Genomic DNA, 19,932 nt, shown 5'->3' with positions numbered 1-19,932 from the left:
ATGTGTATATTCTACATGTGTGCACACATTATTCCTGTACTTGAAGTTAGAAATATGAAGTATAAACCTGTTTATATATCTAGATGTGCTACTGATGGTCATTAGCAGTATTCAAAGAACTTAATGGTCCATTACTCAAGAGAATGATCTGTGAATAGTTTTGTTCTTCCTGTAAGCCCAGACTGTTAAGGTCAACTGATGCTGGAACATTTTGGATGTGGTACTTTTCCGTTGGGTTGTGAAAAAAGCATTGAAACTGAACACAAAGAATTCCCGCCTCAGGCAAAATCTATTTATATGCAGGAACTAAACAAGTGGAGAGTTGGCAGATGCCAGACATCAAGACACTCCTTGCTTACCACCGAGATGACTGCTAGAAACATCTAAAACTGAATAGGGGAAGGATCAGGCCCAACTGCCTAGCTTAGGAGAAAAGATAATCAAAAGTACTGTTAGGGTAATAAATTCCATGTAAAAAATGTCTGAGTAATAAGCTTTTAGCTGATGTGTTTTGTTTTATTTTGTTTGGTAACTTACTGTCTGTTATCATTTGCAACCAATTAAATCCTACTTTTATATTTAATAAAATCACTTTTTTATTATTAAACCCTATGTAAATAATAATTACCTGGAAGAAACAACAGCTGTGCATCTCTCTCTTTCATTCACAGAGGGCTTTGAGCTTGCTATGTATACAATTTTTATGAAATGTAAGACAGATTTATCTGGGGTTCTGGTCCCACTAAGGCTGTGTCCCTGTGACTGAGTCTTCTCAGAGTAGAGCTGCTCTCAGTTTCTATGTTGCTCTGCTGTGGGCTGTGACTCCCCAACTCTGTGGCTTTGCTGGGGGAGACCTGAGGCTCTAGCCCAGCAGGACATGGTGGTGGGGAGCCTCAGAGGGCAGGTAGACAGTCTCAAGGGGATCTCTGTGACCTAATCCATCACAAAGTCTTTTTTTGTTTGGATCATTCTTTGCTCAATGGGGGCTTAATCCTGCACATTACTGAGCACTGAAAATGGTTCAGAAAAATTTTAGCACAGGATTAGCTAGAGGCTTGTCTACACATAATTATCATTGAATTGATGTAAAAACTGATGTTGCCAGGCCCACGAACAGGATGGGGGCAAAAAGGGACAATTACCCCAGGGCCTGGCAATACAGAAGCAATGGTGATGGCTAGAACCCTGGGCCCTTTAAATAACCACCAGAGCACTGGACCACACATGCCATGTGGCTCTGAGGGCTGGGGGGGAAGGGGGTCTCCGCACTCCAAGCACTGTTGAGGGCCAGCTCCCATTTGCCCTGTCCCTCCTGCCCCCAGCCCCACCTGTTCCGGGAGCATGGAGCCAGCCCTCCCCTACATTGCCCAGGGACCTGAGAATGCTATCAACTCTATGTAGATAATTCAGTGCAATTCCTTTCTCTGGTCAAAAGAGTTGACAGTTTCAAACACCAAGCATATCTTAGGCCTAAGAACCTCAGCAAACCAAACCTGCCACTTTACTGCAGATTCACAAAATCCAAGCAGAACGAATCCAGTGTTTTAAAAAAATATATTGTTTTGCTTCTTTCTCCTATGACAAGATGTTCTGCTTTCAAGATAATGGGTTCATCATTCCTTCCTGATGCTTGTAATAAGAATGTGACACGCTAGAGGGATACTAAGAGACTGATCTTTATTTGCTAGCTCCAGTCATGTGACAGGAGTCAGTGTTAAAACAGATTAATATCCTTGTAATGTGGAAGGAATCACTCTCTATTTAGTCCAGTAGCTACTTGCAATCATAAGGGAAGTTGAGGATTTGGCCTATATAGCTAAGGTTCCATTAACTTCAATGGGACAGCTCCTCTGGCATTACACACAGTTGGAAGGGGCTACAGAAATAGCATTAAATATTAAAGCCCAAGATCCTCTATAGAACAAACAGTAGTGAGAAATGAACCATCCACATATCAAATTATTCATGAAGCTAAAATGCTTCTTGGTCACATTTCTGTATCTCTTTATCTACATGCAAACATAACAGATACAGATTCATGTGACACATCAGCCTGAAACCTCAACTATTGTCAAATGGCATCAGTTACAATACAATTAAATCACAGTTCCATCCTAGACACACTGCAATGAAATCAGTAATTTACAGCATCCTTCCATCCATATTCCTTAGCAACTAGTGATCACTGCTGGTCTGGACCATTATTGTTTGTTTGCTTTTTGATTATTTTTACTGTTAATCAGAAATTCTCTCAGTGGCTTCTTGGATAATCACAAAGTTAAACCTTATGAAGAGTCAGAGCCCAGGTCACTAATTTAATTACTATCCACATGGCTCATACACTTATGTAACAACTAATGTTCTCACAGTCCTTGATTGCTTTCTTCAGGGGTAAGAACAGAAGGTTATAGTGTGACCTCTTAAAGAAAAGCAGCAATACACCTCTGACTATTATATATGGCAGACATATGGATTCAGAGTATGTTATTAGGCAGTACATATGTCAGCTTGGAGAACTTTCTGTTCTAGTAGCAATTTTTACTTCTTTCCATGTGGGAAGCAGATTTTATTTTATTTTATTTTTAAAGTTTTAGGATGGAACTTCCCCTTTTAAATAAGCAAGGTAATTTTCTGATGCTAAAATGAAAAGGCCCTTGACTCAAATAGTTAGAGTGAGAGGTTAATAGTGAACTCAAACAATGCCACACTAGGATTCAAATGCTCTTTATGTACTATTGAAATTTGTTTCTGAGCAAGCAGAAGACGACACAGGCTTTAGCAAAATGCAAACTTTGCTTTCTGATAAGTAGCTGAAAATTGACACTTCTAACATTGAAATGAACTGGAAAAGTCAGCCAGGAAAAGATTTGTGAGACACATTAAACCATCCTATAATTCTTTTGAAGGGCAGAGCTACACAACAAGACAGGAGTGTCTTATAGATAAAAAAAATGACCATCTTTACACAGATTCGTAATCCTAATATACAGTTTAAAAATAGATTTGAACAGAATTTGGGAGTTATGACATTCTATCACCTGCTAGTACAAACCTTAATTAGTATGTAAATAACACACTAGTTTATTACTGACACTGTGCCACCTCTTGTCATGCAAAGCTGTCAAGGCCTGAGATATTGCAAAAACCCTGCCACTAAACATTTGTAGTAAACTGAGCCTTCAACAAAGTAACTTAACTAAAAGCGAAAAAGTGGGAAGGTGATAATTGCTTTTTTAGCCACTTCGCTTAGTGTCTTCTCTAGTAGGGCAAATGCTGAGGACCACATGCTTGGTGAATAAAATCTGTGTTATGTCAGTGAAAAAAACAAAAGATGGAAGGAAAGAAAACAGCTACAGAAGTGAAAACAGTTAAGTGTGGGTCCTCAGTCCAACATTGGCTAATTAACCATCTCCATATGTTTTTCTTTCTAAGTATTAGTGTATTTCATGCACTGATAACATCAAGTGCATGTCCTTGTTTTTACTGGAATTAATGTCAAAGCTCCCATTGACTTCAATGAGAGCAGAATTGGGCCATAACAACACATTTGGTACAAACAAAGTAGCCCTTTCTCATCAGACTGTTCACAAGATATTGTGTTACATAAAGTACAATTGCTGTAAATGTGCCTACAGAGTTTGATAAAACACAGGCACAGCCAATAAAGTAAATCTACCCTTTTATAATTTTCTAGCAATATAGTTGTAGGAAACATGTAGTTACAGCAAGTTGTTGTTAGTTTAGTTTTAGTAGTAAAATAGCTTACTTGTGACAATTATAAATTCAGCTTTTTAAGTCTGACATGTATTCAACTTACCTTTTTTACCTTATCACACCAACATATAATTTAAAAAAAAAATAGATGTTGTATGTTATCATCTATAATAAAGATTGTTGCCAGCCTGGGTTTGGTAGCACTAAGGGGAAGTGGAGCTTTTAAATCTTACTAATGGGTTTCTTTGAACCTCAATTTCTCTTATGATCCTGCAAAAACTTACACATGAAATATATAGGTACTGTATTGGGTGAAAATATAAGCATGAGTGTAAAGTTTTGCAAGATTGGAACTTAAGTCCCCAGTTGCTATCTTGGAATGGGATAATTCCTCCTCTGTGGTCATTATTCTTGCTCTTACCTGCTCTTTTTTTCAAGTCAATAAAATATTTTAATTTGGAGATCTGGACATTTATAATCCCTTCAGAGAGAGGCTAGGATAGGGGTGGGCAATAATTTTTGGCTGGGGGCCAAAAATCTTTGAAGTGGCCCTGGATCACCCTGGAAGGGGCAGGGCCTAAAACAGAAGGGGCAGGGCCAGAAAGCTTCCAGGCTTCCCCATCCAGAGACCATGATTGGTCTGGAGGTGGGGAAGCCCATTTCCTCCTCCCCTTCCCACTAAGCACCTATGCCTCTGGCAGGGCAGGAATAGTCTTCACATACTCCCCTACCCCCAGGCCAATCAGGGCCTGGGGGCGGAGCACACGAAGCTTCCTTCTGCCCTGCCAGGAATGCATGGCACTTTGAAGTTCCGTGCGCTCCTCTGAGGGCTGGGGCAGAGCGAAGGAACCTTTGTGCAGCTCCCCCACCCCCAGGCCCTGATTGGGTTTCCTCTGCCCTACCCCCGCCCTGTGAGGCGCGCATGTCACTTCAAAGTGCCACACTCTCCTGGCATGGTAGGAGAAGGCTTCGCACACTCTCCCCTACCCCCAGGCCAATCAGGGCGGGAGAGCTGAACAAAGTTTCCTCCGCCCTCCCCCCACATCGCGAGGGGCACAAGGCACTTTTCCTTGCAGGACAGAGGAAACTTTGGGCACTCCCCCACCCCCAAGCTCTGATTGGCCTGGGGGCAGGGGAGCATGCAAAGCCTCCTCCCACCCTGCCAGCACCGTGTGGCACTTTAAAGTGCCACGCGCACCTAACAGGGTGGGAGGAGGATGGAGGAAACTTTTCATGCTTCTCCTAGCCCCGGGCCAATCAGGGCTTGGACTCAGGGGAGCACATGAAGTCTCCTCCCACCCTGCCAGGAGCACAGGGTGCTTCAAAGTGCTGTGTGCTCCTGGCAGGTTGGAGGAAACTTCGTGCACTTACCCCGCCCCCAGCCCCTAATTGGCCTGGGGTCAGGGGAATGGCAGGGCCTCTGCAGGCCGGATCAACCTACTTGGTGGGCCAGATCCAGCCTGCGGAGGCCCTTTTACCCACCCATGGACTAGGGTTACTATCTTGCAAAGGAAATGTCAAAGTTTCTGAGGAAGATGGAAATATCAAATCTAGTGGGGCTTGAAAGGAAAATACTGGTTGATTCCATACATTGTCTTGCCTTCAATATTCTTAAAATATGGCCTGCTCTCTTTCAAATAGCAAGTGTCTCCTGCCTCCTTTCAAATATCACCTAGAGTTGCACCAGGAACACAATGGGAGCCGTGACTACTTAATTACTGTGAATATCAGGTGCCTAAATATGGATTTAGGTACCTAATGGCTGGAAACTATGTCTGAAAATATGGATCTTTGGTACATAATCAATTGCATACATAATATACATGAAACTAGTTTAAAATAACAGTTTTTATCACAGAACAATCAGCAGGAATATAAACTATGATTTAAAAAGTTAAATGGAAGGTATATGTAATCATGTATCCAAGTGCTTTATAGATACACACTAAATATATGACTGTAAGGCTGTTAGAATTAAAAAAAAAAGGTACTAAACTGAACCTAATAGGATTCTAAATTGGAGGTAGTGTGTCACTCTCGGTTGCCACTTGAGAGAGACTTTTATACTAAAATTTAAAGGCTAGCCAGTCTCAAAACTTATCATCTCCTCTCTACTGGACAAGCAAGCATTGCATATTACATGATGGGGACTTTACTTTATTCCCAGGAACCATGAAAACTACCTAAAGCACAATTTGGCTGTTCCAGAACTGTTTGGGAAGACTCTGGGACCAAGCCCATTAAAAAGATATTCCTTTCAGAGGTGATGTTGGAATGGGAGGGGGGTTTTGTTAGATGTCTAATTTTGGGGGACATGATTGAGCAATAAATCCATTCAGTGCATCCTTACAATGCCTTTCACAACCAATATCAAATTGTATAGGTTAGCACACTATGAAAACCAGATATATTTATTGTTGAATTGCACTTTTAGAGTGGTTCTATTGTCCTGTCTGCAAGATTAATATAGTTTGCTCAAACAGAAAGTTTTGTTAGCCCTCTTCATGCAGACAGGGGTGGCTGGCAATATCTGGAATGAGATTTTGCAAGGTGTAGTTCTTGAAGGGACCTCATGTACTAGTGTGAGTGGTAAGTAAAATAAGGTGAAAATGATGGCATTCTTCAAGAAACAGCTTTAGGTCCTTGAAAATGATTATTTCAGTTTGCCTGCAACTGTAAAAATGAGTTTCAGGTAATAGCTTTTCTTTTAGATAGTAAATGATGAATGAGCATTTAAACATCAACTCATCCACCAACGAAGATATAAAGAACATAAAAACTCATTGTGCTAACAGGGAGTTTGTGGACTAAAGTTACCTGATTTTTCAACCTGGTGATTATACCATAAAGATGTTCATTTGTCTTTACTTCTACTTCAGAGATACAAAAAATATATATTTCCAACAAAGACAATCAAGCCTTTAGCTCCTGCCATTTGTATTTCTCCTTTAAATTCTAGCTGTGTGTCTTTTCACACTGTGAAGACCATATGTGTGGGAAATGTTCTAATGGTCTACGAAACTCCATTAAGTTATCTGTAAAAAGTGTATAAATGGACTATATTTAAATATAGAGGGAAAGAAGCGTTCCCATCTCTAATGCTCTTCCTCAAAATAACATAAATAATCTGAAACAAAATTCAACAGTAACTGAGAGCACAACTACACAGAAGGGCTAAACTTGAAATAAGCTATGCAATTTGAGATATGCTAATTGCATACCTTAAGTTGAAATAGAGTATTTTGACTTTTGATGCTATCTACACAACCATTATTTCAAGATAGAGCACTCTTCACCCAACGTCCCTTACTCTTCGTATAGTGAAGGTTACAGGAGTCAGAGTAAGCAGCTTTCTAGCTTAACATTACTTTCACATTATGTTGAAATAACTGCTTGTGTGTCAACGCGGACTATGCTATTTTGGAATAACGTCAGTCCTCCAGTCCCACTGGCTACATATATGTGCTTAGAGAGTCAGATGCTACTGTGATTATGGCCTTATCTGAATCAACAAAGACTAAAATACTTATGTTAAGTCCATGATTTTCAAATGAAAGAAAGTTCCTACCCCAAAATTGTTTGAATTATGTGCTTATTGATATGAAGTTTATCCATCTTCCGAGAAGATGATTTTTCAAAACTTTATGATGGATGCTGAGGATATGAGAAAACTCTGACATTGCTCAATATAAGTCCACCTCATAATAATAATTATTTCATAGACCATCTGAATTTTAACTGTTCTATGATAGAATCTATGCTCATGGTGAGCCAGGTCTATTATTTCTTGTCAATGGTTTATTTGAATTGCCTTGAATAGCTACCAAGCCATAACACTTCTAACATGATCTTTCTGAGGAATATTACATTAATGATTTGAAATCAAGAAGAAACTTCTTCAACATCATAGCATCAGCCTTTTATTTTGCTTACTTGCTATTAATTTAATTTAAAGCTTACTTTTATGGAGCCTCCTTCTTGGCATAGGCACTGTAGGAAGCACAGTGTGAAAGGGAAAGAGGCATCTATACCGCATAATGGGCACTAGGGTGGAAACAGAGGAATGGGGCAACTACACTTCACAATGGCCACGAGGGGCAGCAAACTGTGAGAAGCAGACAGGGCATATATACTGCCTAATGGACACAAGTGGCAGCAGAAAGCTAAAGAAAGGATAGGGCCTCCTATCCCCCCCGCCCCCACACACACACACACACACATTGCTGTCTCTAGTGTCTTGGCTATGACACGTAAGTTGTACACATGTCAAGTTCTGTGAAAGAGTAAAAATCTCAGTCAATGTTTAGAGCATATAACTACAAGCAAAAGCATTTATTCTTTGTTCTGTCCATTATGCTCTTTCTTTAAGTCTTTGCACGGGAATATTTTCCTCCTTTTGAGATCTTTGGGAGAGAGACAACATTTTAATAATAGTTTGGAAAGTGTTCCGTATTTCATTGCACTGCTGTAGTATGAAAAATAAAAATTGTTAACTTACACAGGCAGAAAAAAATGGAAATGGTATGAATTTTACAAAAAGGCTTGTGGACAAGTTTACTTTGGAAGAGTTAAATGGAGGAAGTCAATGGAGAAGTTAGCAATAAAAATATTTGGCTTGGTGATTTGATTTTTCCCTCTTTAGTGATTAAGTGGTAAAGAATATTAAGCTTGTGAATTTGGAAAGATTTGCTTTTCAGCATTTAATCCTTTGGAAAACAGTTTGCTATAACTCTGTGGGAAAGCCATAAATGGTGTCCTATGATCTGAATGCTGAAAGAAAAAGAGACCAAGACTGCTGGAGAGCACTTATATTAACTAGAATCTTCAGCCACTGAGGTAAGAGCTCCTCAGTCAGGGTGAAAATCTATAAGTAAGATATAGTTAGTATAGGAGACAAAAACAAGGTTCAGCATGTCTTGTAACCTTAAGTGTGAAGTCTCGTCAATGTCTGCACTGGAATACACTATGCATGTAAATTTATATATGTTATAGACAGAGCTGGATGTGATGCCTATAGTGAAAGTTGCTGAACACTTTCTATTATGAGACACTATTTTCAATTGCTTATAATCACTTTGGCTAATATTTCCTATTATGGGTGATTTTATTAGTGTGAATTGTTTTGCAATATTTTAGCAAAAATGGTTCAGCTTTTTCTGAGAATAAGTTTAGTGGAAGAAATAGGTTTCACAATCAATAACCCCTGCAACTATTTCTTGGAGAAGCCCTTCTGCCTCTGTGCTTAAAAATTTGGCAGGGAGGGCAACATGAAGTCAGAACAGCACAGTTTGTTGTCTCTGTGAAAATCCATTAAAATGTGGCTGAATTACAAGCCTATGAAAATTGCAGTTTTCATGCACTCAGTATTAGAGTTTGGTAGCCAAACACTCTGAAGATTGTCTGCAATGAGGAAGTTATAGGACAGGTGCAAAGCAAGATTCTCCTTGCAATTCTTTACTGCCAGGGCTTACTGTGATCTCAACCATCAGAATAAGAGCAGGGAACTTCTCCCACATGTAATCCCATGCTCTGTCTGCTGGTAGCAAAGCAGTTTAAAGAAGAGGGAACCAGCCTGAAACACATGCAAAAGTAAGAAACATGGCACAAGGACAATGGAATTCTAGAAATGTGATATGGGCAGAGGAGAGAGGGACAGAAGAGTACAAGTCAGCAGATGAACATGGCAATGAATAGATCAGATAGGTCTGTAACCTCTATACTACCATCTTCTTTGGAACCTGAAATCGAATGCACAATTCCTGAATCCCAACATTACTGTCTGGCAAATAGTTTTGAAACTACTAGCCAAGAACATGACTAATTCCCCTCTAGTATTTAGTTCTCATGATAGAAGCCTTCTGTGGCTGCTAGTTATCCATTTTTGCTCAGTCTGTAGTGCTCTGTGTTTTGGCTCAAAATATCCATTCCCTGCTGATGACCCATGTGGGGATGAATATAATTACACAAAAGTTAAGAAGTACCTAGGACAGTTAACTGGGTATCCTTAATTCATCCCTGTTGTGTATGCAGTTTGGTAGTCTGGAATTACCTGATCACATACTATTTTTTCTAGAGAACCCCAGTCTCACACAATGTACAGAGTGAAAAATTGAATGTGCTCCCAGAATGTACTGGAACAGAGTAGTTGAATGAGGCTTCTGTTGTTGCAGAAGCTGGCAGGTGTTTAAATAGGGGAATGCATGATATTTGTTACGTAAGTCATGTGTTGTCAGTGAATAAAAACAAAGAGTAATATCGAATAGCATAGTGTTCAGTGAGCATCCTGTACATTGAATGAGACAATGGTCATGTAGAAAAAAGTATGTGATCACATAAGTAAAGACAGTATCATAACATATATGCATAAGGAGGTCAAATTAAGACTGCAACTTTAATTCTAGTGCATCTTAACTTCTGGATACTTGACTTCATAAACTTAACATTATTTTAACTTTTAAAAATGTGATATCTTACTTCCATTAGGAAATGAACAACTACTATCACTTCAGGTTTCTAGCACTCCAGTTACTACCACTGTAAAGGATAAACTCCAAGGACTGACACTCATAATTCAGCACATGGATCACAGTAATCCCTCCTCTTAAACCTTCTCTACTGGTTGTCAGAACAGTTTCTTCTTGGTTTATATCCACTTTCTCACAGGAATCTTCTCAAAACGTGAAAGTTTTAACTTCCATCCAAGAAGAACAAGATTTAAGGATATGCCTACATTTCAGCGACTGGTGTGGATGGCAGCCAGTGTAGACCTATCATTGCTAGCTGCCTTCCAGCTAGTTCATTACAAATAGAAGTGAGGATGCTGGCTTCAGCATAGGCTGCAGAAGCTCACCTGACACCGACAGGTACAGAGTCACTTGTGCAACCTACACTGCGACATCCTCATTTCAGTTTTTAGCAAACTAGAACACAGCTAGCATGAGTACCTCTACACAACCTGTCGTTCACACCCTCAGCTGCAATGCAGATCTACCCTTATAGTCCTTTAGACTCTCTTTGCTCTTGGACTGTGGAGTGCTTCTTCTATTTATAGTCTTGGTGTTGTGCAAGCTGCTGTTTTGGAGAACAAAATCCATAGATCTCAAGCTCTCTGACAGAGATACTTTCTGGCCAGAGAGAGGTGTATGTAGGCTATGAGAAAGAGGATGGATGTGGGTTCCTAGAAAGCTTCAGGGGAAAAGATAATCCCATTCATACAAAAAGGGCCACATCACAATCCTCTGTCAAAAATAAACATTCCTCTTGTTAGGTCAAGATACTTGGAAGTCTCTGAGTTCCTGCTTGTTTTCATGACAGCATGGTTTGTATCTCTGCTGAGCAGGCAGCATAAGTGGCCATCCAAGCCTCCAGCTATTCTGAAATCCAAGGGGAAATACTGCAGGTGTTGGGGAGTTTATGGAGGACATTCCTCATAGTACTATTGCTCAAGATGACTCTGACCATGTTTCATCACCCACACCAGACCTTCCTTCTTCCTCTTCCAAAGGAATTTCACATGATGATGAAATAACATGAAGATTAATGCTAAAAGGAGTAGCACTAATTCCCATGGCTGTTCCCCCATGAGTATATAGCAGAGCAAACTGGGTAGAGTAGCCATCCCTTGAGTTCTAAAAGTTGAAAAGAAAAAAGTATGCTTGTTTTGACAATGGCCCCTCTACTCAGCAATGCTCAACCAAATCCACAGAGGCCCAGCCACGTGATGATGACATGGAAAGGCTTCTGCATAGGCCAAGTAGAGCAAATGATAAGGGGCTAGATATACATTTCTACCTCTAAAAGATATTAAACTGTTTTACTGGTGTTTCCCACATTTTCCTCCACCCTTGCTCCTAAAAGTAAAGGGCATTATATGATCCATAATCTCATAAAAAGGCACCTCGATGTCATAATACAAAAAGTATATTATTTAGATGTTAATTATTTTGCCCTAATCTATCAAAATCTAATATTTATGAAGAAATACTTTCTAAACACAGAAATTTGAAAATGTCATCAGGAAATGCAAATAAAACTACTCCTATTAGCATTTGAAAAACAGGAATTAAAATAGTCTATTTTACTAATTTTTGGCGGGTTGGTGTTGTACAACAATTACTAAATTTGATGCACTTACATGACTTGATTATTTTTTCTGTAAATACATAGCAATCTGTCTCCAACATTATCATGAAATCAAATTCAATGTGTACAAGATCATCAAAAGTTTCCTCTTTATTTTAATAATTATCTTGCCATACACATTTTAAATCTACAGTTAATCTGTCCAAATCTTAACTGATTTTGATTTTTGTAGTTTGTTTTAATGCTGCACAAACAGTAAATAATTCAATCACTAAATGAAACCTTAAAATGTAAAATTGTTTAGGTATGCTTTTCTGAACCTACCTCCAATAAACAGATAATTACATGTAACTTAGTCATCATTTCCACAAGCAAATTATGCTCTGATGAAATATAAAAGAGATTTCCTGGCACAGTTTTGAGTTCAAATAATTTGTATCTTTATTTTACAATAGGTGTCTGTATATATAACCTGTTCAATGGAAATGTGGTTTGTCTGTACTCTATTGCAAAGTTACTCTTCAGTAAGTCTCTCTTGATCATGTCATTTTTCCAAATAAATATGAGTACCTTCTATCAAGAAAAATCTCAAGTTCACTCAATGTGGCAAATATGTGAATGTATTTTTCAGTACTGACTGCATTGTGCTTTACTCATCATAGATCATCATAATGTGTGGTTCAAGAAGAGAACAGAAAGTTTACGGAAAGAATGGAGAAAGTTTGCAATAACTTTTCAGCAGATGTATTTGAACATGAGATTTTTTAAAAATTCTTCTTCTTTGATCAGTTGATATAATTAAACCATTTAAATGGTTGTGGCACAACAATTATTAATATGAGCATTAAAAACAAGAAATAAAAGTTTAATCACAGAATATGCTACAACCTGCATGGAAACCTGCATGAACTCCTTTTGGCTTCAATGGGGCCAGGTTTTCATCCGTGGCATTCACTGATGTTGAACTAAGATTGTTTTGAATACCCTAGAAGTATATTGAAAGAGCCAATATTTCAGTTTCTTCTTGCTTCTATAGTGGCACAGCACCAATAGTCATGCTTTTACAAGCCTGGTTAATACTTAAAATATACCAAATATAAAAAAATGCTTTTGATATTGAACTAAGTCAGTGTTTTCCTCTTAATGAAACATGATTTCACATGCTAAGCTACAGTATGTTGGGTGTACAAAAAGAATTACTCATATTTATATTTGTCATTTAACAAAAATATAGACAATTTTGGCCCAGAGAATGAAAAATTACATATAACTCTGCTATAGTTGGGAAAGATTAACTTCTATTTAACCAGGAGTCTTGTGGTACCATAACAACTAACAGATTTATTTGGACATAAGCTTTTGTGGACAAAGACCCGCTTTGTCAGGTGCATTGTTGTTTTTGCAGCTACAGAGCCCTCTGATACTTCTTTTTAACTGTATGCCACTGAAGTCAATGAAAGCCACATGTATGCATCCCTCCACAGAAGATCAATGAGAATGCATAATTTGTGCACTGGAAGGACGTGTTCACTACTGCTTGCCAAGTCAAAGGGCACAGGCATACACAATAGGGATGTAAATTTTTTTTTAAAAACCCACTAACCATATGAACAATTGAAATTCAATTGGTTACAGTTGGTGAAATGCTCCATGGGTTCCCAGCAGTTCCCGGACCCGCTGGCTTGTGGGGACTGCCAGACCAGAAGGCTTCCATTGGCTCTCAGTGCTGTTGGCCTCACAGTCTCCTGGCTGCTGCTGGCACAGCCAGCTGCATGGGTTCCCATAGGTGGTCGGGAGTTAAATTGGTAACCAAGATGACACTAAGGCCTGGCTGCCCTGGCCCTGCCCCTTCTACCTGAGGCCCCGCCCCTTCTGTCACTTCCTGCATCTTGCTCCCAGGCCCACAGTGGCTGTCAGTCCAGCTGCCTATTATCAGTCTAGGAGTAGGCCCTTGATTTTAAATCACACTCTTTAATTAATTACTAGACCAATTTCTTCCTCCCTTTGGGACGAGTTAATTTTTGTATGTTCTGCATCAAAAAAAAAGTGAAATGTGTTCAAGCAAGAGCCTCTGTATAAGGGAGATCAGAATCTGGCTATTTGCACAATATTTTTCAAAGAACATGAGCACGTATTTTAATAGTTCTTTCTTTTTAAGTGGCTGTTGCCCACTGCTTAAGTTAATGCTATCTGCATGTATAAGCTCGCCTTCATTATAGTTGTTTAACTTCTGTGCTAATTTTTAAATGCATAATAAATTAAATCATATAAGAAATGCAACTCAGATATAATGCAAAAATTTTAGTTAAATATAAAATCTTCAAATTACTCCAAAATAAAATAGCAGCCTTTGCCTGAGTCTAGAAATGTTGCTGCTCTATCTAGTTACAATGGCATGCATCACACATTAATTGCCTATTTAAGGAATTGCTTTTTTGACACTTTAAAGATATTTATAGATAGAGAAAAAATTCTGTGGCAGCTGGGTAAAAATCTATAGTTCCCAGAAACAAAGAAATATTAGTGAAGCTTAATAAAATTCATGTCTAACTTGCTATTGCAACTGTATACCTAAAAAATAACTATTTTAGCTCATTCACCTTACACCATATATAATATTACTCTCTGAAATACACCCATTGTTAGAAAGAATATATTTGGTGTGACTTTTACAATTAAAGACAAAGTATGGTTTCTATATTTTTACAGGAATCCAGAACTGTCGATTACCTCTATCAAAACTTTATTTCTCTTTGAGGTCCAAAAAGTAATTGCTGCTTATGTATAAATTTGTCCCTGTGAAATATTCCCTTCTGTTCCTGAGAGTCCTTATTCAAATCCAAGCTCATTAACGCATTTGAGCAGTTAACACATTTACTGTTTCCTGCAGCTATTTATACACATAATAGGCCAAAATCTGCTCTTAGTTATGCTGGTTTCAACCTGGAAAACTCCACTGACACTTAGATAACTAAAACCAGAATTTGGTCCTTGTACTTATTTAAGTGCCCCTTTAATTTGTCCATATGCATTTGGATATAAGGATTTTCCTTCCTCTAGATTATCATTACTAAATCCCTGATCCATGCACTGGTCATTTCTTGCTTTCTTTCCTGAAATCTCCCTGATTCCTATATCACTTCTTGTAAGCCCATGATACATGCTACGGCTAAAATCACCATCCTTTCCAGATATTTCAACTGTATTACATGTCTCCTAGAATCCCTGCTTTAGCTTTTGACCTTCCTAAACCATTTATTACTCCTTGTTCTCAGCTTTAGCCAACGCTGCTCTCTCTACAGTTTATCACTCAGACCCCATCACTCCCCCTCACATATGCTACACTGTGCCATTGCCACATACTTTGAAGGAGCATAAAGAGCTCTGTGTCTTTTCCTCTGCCTCCCTTTATGCCTAGAACATTGTCCCTGACCAAGCGGCCAGTTCGCTCTCTTTTCCTTTTCTTTTTTTCCCTTCTCCTCAAGATTCCTTTATGTTAGTCTTCCATCACACCTGGGTTTTTTTAAAGTTGGATATTATACCTTCTAACTAATACTGTAGCTAATAAAGAAGGGGAAATAATCTAAACATTTAGGCTGTGTCTAGAATGGCATGATTTTATGGAAATACTTTTAACGGAAAAGTTTTTCAGTTAAAAGTATTTCCTCAAAAGAGCGTCTAGATTGGCACAGATGCTTTTGAGCAAAAAGTGCCATTTTAGCCATCGGGCTTTCTTGCGCAAAAAATTAAGGTATCTGTCTACACTGGCCCTCTTGCACAAGTATTCTTGCACAAGAGGGCTTATCCCTGAGCAGGAGCATCGAAGTATTTGCGCAAGAAGCACTGAATTCTTACATTAGAACGTCAGTGCTCTTGCACAAATTCAAGCGGCCAGTGTAGACAGCTGGCAAGATTTTGCGCAAAAGCAATTGCTTTTGCGCAAAATCTTGCCAGTCTAGATGCACCCCTAAAGTATAAATAAATGAAAGAGACTGGCTTGTAACAAAGATTTAATAACTCATATTTTAATAACTTTTAATAACTTACTGTAAAATATTTTCATTGGGAACAGATTGATGATTATTCATTTTTGCACAGCTTAGAAACAATTGTGCAAATACATGTGGCACGTGGGTGAATTTGTATTCTTCTAACGGAACACTATGCATTGTACTTTTACCCTTCTCCATCCTATAGTACTTTCCCTTCATCAGTTAGTCATTCCCTGTCAGAGATTCTCCATCAGAATGAATTTTCAATGGAAAAGGCAGTTTCCGCAAAATGTTGCTAACAATTTTGTTTATTTTCCTTTGGAAACCGAAAGAAACTATTTCAATTTTAGTTGGTTATACCTGAATCAAAATATTTCAGATTGCTGACCTCACCTGTAACACTTTCAGGTCAAACATCTTCCATGAGGCAGAACAGACCAATATAGTGTATCATGGGAATCACATGGCTGCAAGTTCATCTGGGGAGATGCAGACCAGTCAGAGAGCCTGGTCAAAGGAGATAATGAGAATATCAAGCACCACAACTCCTATAAAGCAGTATATTTCAACATGAGGATGCAGTTTAACATTGAACTGACTTAAAACCAAGAATTCTGGGTTAATGCAACAAGCTGAAATGAAATATTTGATCACTTCCAAATAGAATTTTGTGAATATTCATTCTGAAAATAAAAATGACATTTCAACTTTTTGTCTCAAATTGAGATAAAACTGTTGCAATACTGACATTTCCCATAGGATGTCAAATTCTAATTTCCACTCAGCCCTAGTTATACTTCACTCATCCTTCAAATATTAACATACACATAAATATACTTGCATGACTGGATATACCAATTCAAATATTACTATAAGTAAATTGGACCAAGTCTTGGAAAAACTCATGCCCATGACTACTTCTGCGAGTACAGTATTCATTTTTATGTTTGCAAGACTCAGTCCTTAGACTGCACTTGTACTGTATGTCCTTGTAAAGCATTATGCACACCTGTGGAACGTAAAAATACGAGACACCAACAGCAATAATAGAAACACATTGACTATAGCCCTTTTATGTTAAAACATAGCAAATGATAAGAGTTTATAGGATGAAGAAAAAATTCACTTGATGGAATTCCCATTTAAAAACATTTACTAAAAACAATTAAATGGAGAAATGTTAACAATACCTTTTTAAATAAATCTGAAATAAAAATCAACTTAATCAAAATAACACTGTGTTGAAAAATGAAATCATTTAAATAAAGCATATACATGTTCCTTTTATTAAAAAATGCATTAAGGACCCGAGCAATGCCAAGTAAATGTGCTAGTATTAGATATTTCATGTATGGGGAATAGCATCTTAATATTAAAATACCAAAATCCAATAGCAGGACATGTATGTATTCTTACTGTGTGTCACTTTAAAAATGTAAGTAAAGTACCTGAATGTGTGCTTAAAGTACACATTGCAATAAACTTATAATACACATGCACAGCATGCTTATAAATGAGATCTATATAATAATAATAATGTGTGTATATAATAAAGCGACGAGGAGTCCTGTGGCACCTTATAGACTAACTGAAGTGTAGGAGCATAAGCTTTCGTGGGCAAAGACCCACTTCGTCAGATGCATGTGTCCCTACTGTAACATGTGGCTAAGAAAATCTGGTAAAATGTCCACTACTTGAATTCATCTAATAATTTGCTTTCTAAAATGTTCTCTGCAAAAGGCTGTGAATTTTTGACCAATGGAAAGTTTTGCATTAATTTTCCTGAAAAAATATTAATATCATTTCACAAATTCTGCAATTATGGGCCAATTCACAAATGGAAAAGGCTCAGAGAAGTCCATGACTCAAAGCAGAAAAAAGAATGGCCCAAAAAGAATCGAAGCAGAGTCCCTTGGAATCTCTCATGTAGATGGATGCAGAGTTAGAAATCCTCAAAGCAAGGCAATGATTTATTGATTTGGCAAAATCGGACTTTAAGCAAGAACCACATTTTGATGAATGTTTTTAGAATGACTTACACAATGGCAATCAAGATTGACACCTTTTGAAACAACAACCATAATAATAAACCTGAACAGTAACTTCACCTCTAACCCAATGGAAACAATATATTATAATAATATTTACACAGCAATTTCAGTTACCAACTAATTGCATATGAAGCAGAAGGAAAGTAATATAAAATAATCCAGGTTTATGCCTCTGAACTACTGCGCAAATTCCACTCCTTTCCACAAAGAGCTTATATTTTCTATGCAAGTTAACCGCCAGAAGCTGACCGTTAAAAACGATCAAAGGTACTATAGATCCATTTCCCACCAGCAGAGGGAGATAGTACACATACCCACCAGCATATGCTAAATAGGATAATTAAATGCTAACTTATATTATCATGCTGTCTTCAGGTAAGTAAATACTATACTGAGTTTGTGCCCCTACTTTATTTCTGGCCATACCTAATTGCTGTGCAGTTCAGAAGTTCACTGGAAAAAGCTTTGCTAAAAGGAGAGGAGGTAAAGTGGTGGGAGGAAAGTAAACAGCATACTGCATTAGTGCACTAACATTTTGCCTTTGGGGACCTAGTTTTAAGTGTGACAAAGGGTCATGATTAAGGAAGATGATTGTAGGAGGCTATAGTATCTCTCAGAAGGCACTCAGTACATCATAGCGTCTGGCCCTAACTTGGGAAATCTTAATCTGTTTTCTAGTAAATTTTTGTCCAATCTGAAAACAATATACGATACAACATGACTGGCAGTCTCCACTAGTCTGTGGCAGAATAGTAAATTACCACAGGTCAGGATTGAGAAGCATTGGTGAAAGAGAGTGAGAAAGTTTACACAGTATAGTCCAATGTTATTCTGATTCTAGTTAGCTACTGTATTTAGATTTATCTAGCTATTATAGATAAATCTCTAAAACTGAAAAACAAAAAACCCAGATCTTGCACATTATTCAAACTAAATACCCCCTCCCCCCCACATACACAAAGTAAAATAATTAAGCTGGGGATAATTTCTGCTATCGAGAGTATCTGTTATTCTTTTTAGTTACTGATAGGATTAAAGAGCCACCAAAATACTTTTATCAAATGAGAAATGGATGATGTAATTTCAGCCAATGAAACTGCAAAACCAATAAGAACCATAAGGCACTATTATGGATTAGTTTCTCTCACTTTCTGATACACACAAACCTGTACATGCACACATGTTGTCAGTTATATTTATTTGAATCCTCATGCCCACTGAGCAGATAGCTCATCTGAATTTTGCTCAGTGTCTTCATAATTAAAAGCTTATTGTAAAGAGAGATATTATTGGTATATTTTATTACTTGTCTATGAGAAATTGAACAAAGTAAGAGGCATAAATGAATTCAGTTTTACAATACTTTGTTTTAAACAAATGCCACTACCTGTACACACATACCTAATTATCAGTTGTTATACATTCTGCCAAATATCAAGCCTATAGTTCATGAGCCAGACTCATGACAGGCAGTAAATATATTCCCTCTAATATATTCCCTGTAATTTAAATTTTATTGCCAAATACCCTCTGTACCACATTAGCCACATTAAATCACACCATACTACTCCAGCCTTACCAATGTTGACTTACTGATTCGAAAAAAGAAAAACAATACAAATTCATATTTCCAGAGATCTGTACCAAAAGGGACATACCTATAAGCAAGCAATTCAAAACAACAGTGCAGGAAGGTTAACTAAAGCAGTAACAAATAGGAACAGGTCAGTCAGACTCCACATTTTTATTGCATTTTTTGAAGTTTCACATTTCCAATACAGGACATGCGTTGCACAGCTTTTCATATTTCAGTAGTACAGCAGCATACCTGCTAAATTATAATAAACATGGAATTTTCCCAGATAGACTGGAAGTTCATGTCATAAGCATGATCCACTGTGCTGTTGCATGAGATGTTCCTTACTAATACTGTAACTAAGGTCATCACATAAAAAAAGAGTATGCAGAGGAGTAATTTTAAGAGAGGTCACTGGAGGGGACTGAAATTCAAGTCTCTAGCTTCCCAGGCAAGTGCTCTGCCATCAGGCTAAAGGAGCATTTCCAGTAGCTTAGCCATGCAGAGATTCTGTTAT

At 37.9% G+C, this 19,932-nt stretch overlaps 1 long non-coding RNA gene across 1 annotated transcript in view; it reads right to left on the bottom strand.

The window, feature by feature from the left end:
• Positions 1–19,932, bottom strand: part of LOC142828065 (uncharacterized) — a 77,544-nt gene that overhangs the window by 52,549 nt on the left and 5,063 nt on the right. Inside the window, exons 2-3 of the long non-coding RNA XR_012902996.1 lie at positions 16,182–16,295; positions 12,685–12,781 (exon numbers count right to left, since the gene is read on the bottom strand). This is a non-coding gene — a long non-coding RNA (uncharacterized LOC142828065). The remainder of the gene's footprint in view (positions 1–12,684; positions 12,782–16,181; positions 16,296–19,932) is intronic.

This window comes from Pelodiscus sinensis, chromosome 3 (genome assembly GCF_049634645.1).
Source record: "Pelodiscus sinensis isolate JC-2024 chromosome 3, ASM4963464v1, whole genome shotgun sequence".
NCBI classification, from domain to species: domain Eukaryota; kingdom Metazoa; phylum Chordata; order Testudines; family Trionychidae; genus Pelodiscus; species Pelodiscus sinensis.
Note: the sequence above shows the minus strand (reverse complement) of the source record. Positions and strands in the feature narration are given on the sequence as shown.